The sequence below is a fragment of the Callorhinus ursinus genome, unplaced genomic scaffold, assembly GCF_003265705.2.
Source record: "Callorhinus ursinus isolate GAN/ISIS: 27379988/994484 unplaced genomic scaffold, GSC_fseal_2.0 scaffold3, whole genome shotgun sequence".
In the NCBI taxonomy this organism is placed as follows: domain Eukaryota; kingdom Metazoa; phylum Chordata; class Mammalia; order Carnivora; family Otariidae; genus Callorhinus; species Callorhinus ursinus.
In genome coordinates, this window is record NW_027397065.1 from 88,436,818 (window position 1) to 88,442,826 (window position 6,009).

Sequence of the window (6,009 nt, forward strand, 5' to 3'; positions counted from 1 at the left end):
TTATAATGGGTCTCAGTTCAGACACACGAAGGGCCAACCATCTTTCAGGAAGCCGTTCCTCTAGTACTGAAGACGCCTAATGCCGGCAAAGGAGGAGGTCTCTGGCCCGCGGCCGCGCTGCCGACTGAGGACGCGACCCCAGCTGCAGAGCGAGCAGCAGGAGGCCCCAGAGCCCACCTACAAGCACGCCGAGGATGTGCGGCCGTTCCAATACCTAGAGACACTTGACGATGGTCCTCTCTGCCCAAGTGCACCATGCAGCAGATAGCGGAGTCTGAACATACGTGGTTGTCCCCGGGACAAGGGCATGGAACCAGCCTGCAGGAGAATCGGCACGTGCTCCGGGGGGAAAGCAGCCCAAGCGTCCGTGGGTGGAGGAACAGATAAACACATGGAGCTCATATGTACAATGGTGTGTTATTCAGCCTTCCGACGGAAGGGAATTCAGGCAATCAAATTGAAATTGAAATAAAAGGGAAAAAAAATCAGAAGTTAAGTAATAAAACAGAAGAAAACCCACCGGAGTGTCCCTTCCAAAGCAGGGTAGAAATGCTCTCCCTGGTCCTGCGGCAGGCGGGTGAGGGTGCACGCCCACCACTCCCCCTCCCCCCCCGGGTCACATGGCCGGGACACAAGCACTAGACCTCAGCTGGGGAGCAGTGGAACCAGGGTGCCAGGGCACGGACGTGGGGGCGCCCACCCTGCTGCCCGCATGAGGGACAGAGCGTCTGGACCGGGACAGGCTGGGGGGCGTGCGCCATCCCGGGGCCAGGCCTGTCAGCCCCACTCAGGGCTTGCTCAGGATGCTGGAGGGCCGTACTTTGTTGGCTCTCTCAGCACCGGGCAGTCCAGGGCCCACCCTGACCCCATATCCTCAGCCGCAGACTGTGTACGGACCGAACTGTTGGCCCCCAAGTTCCTGTGTTGAAGCCCTAAGTCCCAGCGTGAGTAAGAGGAGATGGGGTCTGGCGGGCGGTGGTTAAGGCTAACGTGGGCTCTGAGGCTGGGCCCCCAACCCCAGAGCACGGGTGTCCTCCTAGGAAGAGGAAGTGAGAGCGGGCACGCGTGCAGAGGACAGTCCGCGTGAGAAACAGGCAACTGTCTCCTGTGGGCCAAGGAGAGCGGCTTCCGTAGAAACCAAGCTGAGCCTTGATCTCAGGCATCCAGGCTCCAGACGATGAGAACATGAAAGTGCGTTCAGCTGACGCCGCCTGGTCTGGGGTGGTCTGTTGTGGCGGCCGAGAAGCTTCCTGAGACAGCCACCCCCCGGTGTCGTCGCTGGAAGCTCGCTCCCCATCCTGAGCTGGTCTGGAGTGAAGCACGCTCCACCCCTGAAACCTCAGACACCCACGCGGGGTCGAGTCAATCACATCACGTTCTCAGCTCTGCTTCTGGCTTGAGGGCCCAACTGGGACCAGGCCAGTCTCGCTGCTGCCCGTGCCTGGGGCCCCGTGCACCTCTATCAGCCCTGCCCATGGGACTTGGCTCCCGCTCAGAACACCCGCCGGGGTCTGCTGGTGCATCTTCTGTGGCGGAACGTGGGACCCCTGCCTGAGCCCCTGGCCCCGTGTCGAGCCCCACATTCTCTTGAAGTGCGATGCAAAGGTACTAGTGTGTGAGGCCCTCAGAGCTTGGACGTCACCCCATCCCCCTCCATCCCTACACCCTGCTGGCCTGGTGACCCCCACCTCCACTGACGGCCTGTTTCCTGCCTCTTGGTGACAGAGCCCTCCGGCCTACGACCCCAATGCAGCAGGTCCTGGGATTTCTCAGGGCGGTGGCGTGGCCTCCAGCGCTGTTGCCCTTGGCCGCCATTGCTGAGCACCCTCCAGTGGCTCTGTCCCCCCTCCTGTCCTGCTTGAGCCTGAGCTCTCTCCTCCCTGCCCTCCAGGAGCTGCTCCCAGGTGCCGCTCAGTGCGTCCGTCACTCAGCTTGGCCTCCCTCCCCTTTACCGGAGGGGAGTCCCTCGGGTGTCCGGGCTGTGGGCAGAGGTGTCTCGTCAAGGCCTTGCGTCCTGTCTGCACGGATCCAGACAGACACCTCTGGGGACAGGAATCACCCAGGGTTCTGGCTCAGGGCCTCCTAACTTCTTCAGATTTGGGGTCTAGCCTTATTTTGTTTCTTCTGAATTTTTCCGTATCGTCTTGTAAGCTCAACCACGCATTGGAAAAACACGCACGGCGCAGGCTCGTTAGGTGTGCCGGAGCGGGAGAGGTTTTAGAATGTCACCGCTCCTGGACAGTGCGAGCAGGGAAGCATGCGGTCTGGACTTAAAATCAACTCCCTTTGTGTGGTCCCGGCAACACAGATGTGGCGGCTGTTCCTCCCAGATCCACGCGGACCCGTCCACACCACGGCTGCCGGCATCGGCCCTGAAGGCGTGAGCGTGTCTCTCTGTCGGATGCCATTTCCTTCCTCCGTGAGTGATAGAGTTATCCATGTCACCCGAATCCAGGAGTCCAGGCCGGCGCCAGCTCTGTTCCAGCCGGCTTGCTCTGCAGAATCCGCCTCCGGGCCTTCGCTCCGCCCTGTGTGAAACCAGCTCTCCCAAGGCCCACTGTGCTCGGCGCCTGGCTTCCGGTGCCTGGCCAGCAGGCTCCCCGGGGGGGAGGCTTGGGGCCCCAGCAGCCCTGGAGGTGTCAGTGGGGAGAAACACGGTGAATGGATAGGGCGCACTGGGGGGCACTGGAGGACACTCGGGGCTGACATCAAGCTGGTCGTCCCCACTCCTGGTGGTTGTCCCTGGCTCAGACAACCCTGGATGATGCTATTGCCCATTCCGCCTGCCCAAGTCCCAGACGCCGGGACATCAGGGCCTGGGGAGAGACTTGGGAAATACGTCCCCGAAGCAAACGTGCCGTGTCGGCCTCACACTACCTCTAGACGTATCGCTCAACAGGGGACGGAGGGCATGTTGCGCTGACTTCTGGAAGGACCACGTGGGCCTTTGGGAAATCATCAGAAACGGTCATAGGTAGGCCAAGGTTCCAGAACTGTCCTCTAGCATTACAGGGTGCCAGTGCCGCATGGAAAGTGAGTCTGTATTTGCTCGCTTCTGATGTTCCCGGACCGCTCCTCCCCACCGCTCCTGATTCTGGAAAGTTCCTGGCAGTGACTCTGGGCAGACACATAGGTTCTTTAGGAGAGCCTCACTCCATTACCTTCCCTGTGAAATGGGTCCTGTTGAGAGGTCTGCAGGACAGAGAGACACATGGTCATGGGGTGTGGAGGCCCAGGGGAAGAGGGGGGACACACTGGTCATGGGGTGTGGAGGCCCGTGGGGGAGGGGAGACAGGCCGGTCATGGGGTGTGGAAACCTGGGGTGAGGCTGCCTGAGCTCAGGAACTGTGGGCCCATGATGTTCTTCCTGAGCAAGAAGAAACAGCCTCAGTCTCTTAACTTACCACTGCTCCACTCCTGAACATGGCAGAGGATTTGGGGTCCTGCCTTCTCCCACTTCCAGGGCTGGGTCTCAGGATCCTCTGCTGTGGGGAGCACCAAGGTGACCAGAAAGCAGGGCTGGTGCTGACTTTGGCTCGCTCTGCCAGGCATGCTGCACTGAGCTTCATGGGTCACCTGCTGCCCCTGAGTTATCCCAACCACCTGCTGCAGGCACTTTGGAGTTGCACACTTTTTAAAGGTAGCTTAGGGACTTGCTGCCAAGCCCCACTCCCTGCACATGGAGCAGGATGCAGAGAGGCAGCCTGGGTCCAGGGTGCGTTGGGCAGAGGGGGTTACGGCCGCCAGTCTGTGGGTGCCCTCAGACCGAGCACTGGGACCTGGCATAGGGAGGGGAGTGCCCTCCGTCCTGCTGTGCTAGGGAGCCAGGGCTGTGGGGTCAGACCGGCAGTGAGGCGGGAGGCGGGAGCGGGGGATGGAGGGCAAGCCAGCTGTCCTGTGGGGCCAGGGCCTGAGCTCAGCCACTGTTAGACCTACATCTTGTCACGGCGCTTCCCGAGAGTCTTGCTTCTGCCCGTCATTGGGATGCACTGGGGGGACAGGTGAAATAAATTGCCAGATAAAATATGGGACACCCAGTTAAATTCAAATTTCAGATTAAAAAAATTTTAATATCAGTATTTCCCATGCAATACTTACACTAAAATGTTACCCATTGTTATCTGAAGTCGAACTTTTAACTGAGCTTCCTGTGTTTTCTTTTTTTTTTTTTTTGCCCAGTGGATCTGGCAGCCCTCCTGGCTGGGAAGTGCATCCCTGTAGGAAGAGTTGTGGTTCAATAATCCAGGAATCCTTTTCTCTTCCGAGCTTCTATAGGGCCAGCCCTCTCTGCGGCCCCATCGGAACCCCCGGGAATTCATTTCCTTAGCCTCTGTTCATTCTGCTCACAGACGCTTACTGAGCACCTGCTGTGTGTTGGCAGAAGGGAACCCCCAGGGTCCCTGCCAGGGTGGACGCTGTGGCCTCCAGGTCAGGGGCGGTGATGGGCGGGGTGCCGGAGGAGCGCGGGCAGGAGGGCCCTGGGCATGGAAAGGTCGATGAGCGCTGGAAGGGCAGGACCAGCCAAACGTGGGAAGGTGACCCACAGCCCCCACAAGGGAGAGAAGGAAGCCCACATTCGTAGGGAGGCAGACAGCCAGAGAAGGCGTGAGGTATAGGGAGGCATCCCTCCAAGCCAGGCCCTGCCCTGGGTGCTGGGGGTGCACTGTGGACACACCCCCATTCTAGAACCCCAGTGAATGCTGTGAGGAGCACAGCCATCGGGAGGGGCCCAGGAGTGGGGCTGGTGTGGAGGGAGATTGTGGTTACAGGTAATCAATGTCTGGGGGGGCCTCGCTGGGCAGACGAGGTTGGATCCAAGGCCTGCAGGGAGGGTCCTTGGCTCGTGGGCAGCTCACAAAGAGGTCGCACCCTCCATGGTGGCCTCCTCTATCTGACCTGCTCCCCTAGGTTTGGGTTTGGGGGCTAACAGCTCAGGTGCTCCTAGACTCGGGTCCCAGAACCGTCCCTGGGCTCCCCGCCCTCTGCCCCTGTCAGCCTTTTCCTGGGATCAGCCTCCCCTGCGTGTTCCTATGTCCTGGGAGTCCGGCTGGGTGACAAGGAGAGCATCACGGACGTGCCTGCCCGTGGGGGGCCCTCCACGCATGGGCCGGGCTTACGACCGTCCGGGCCCTTCCCCGAGCCGGCCACGCTGCCCCGGACACCCGCGGGACATGCAGCTTTGCCAGTGGGCTCTGGTGCACCCAGGGGTGTTGGTGTCCTGGGGCTGCTCTAACAGGACCACATTTGTTGTCTTACGGTTCCGAAAATCAGAAATCCGAAAGTCAAGACATTGGCAGGACTGTGACTTCTAGAGGCTCTAGGGAGAAGCCACATCCTGCTTGTTCTGGGTTCTAGAGGTCGCCTGCCCTTGTTGGCCGGTGGCCCCTTCCTGTGTCGCTCGGGCTTCTGCCTCTGTCATCCCATCTCTGTGATGCTCTGGCCCCTCTTATAAATCACACTTTGGTCACACTGGACGGGCCCCGATAATCTGGGATCATCTCCAGCTGAAGGTCCTTGACTGATCACAGCTGAAAAGTTGCTTTTGCTGTGGAAGGTCACAGAGCAACAGGTTCTGGGGTTAGGACGTCCTCTGGCATGTCTCAGGGGGCAGTGATTCTGCAGTCACACTGGCTGGGGCTCCCCCCGCCCCTGCCGTGGGCAGGGTGTGCCTGACCCATAGTGCAGGTGTGTCCCCTGCTTTAGCACTGAGCAGTCTGTAAGCCATCTTCTTATATGCCTGGAATTCCACGGCGGGGGGGGCGACTGACCAATGGCTGCCCGTCGGTAAGTGGGCCCCGCGACTGTGGACCGCAGGCTGGCCTGGGCCTTCGGGTGGAGACCTCCAGGCGTCCTCCCCAGGCTCACCCCACAGCTGCATGAGGTGCGCGCAGGGCCACAGTGTTCCTGCAGAGGCCGCTGGGGAGCGAGGAGGAACCACTCTCCTGCTGGAGCCTTTCTTTATTTCCTTGTCCCTCAGCATCCTACCAGCCCGGGGTGAACCAAGGGGTC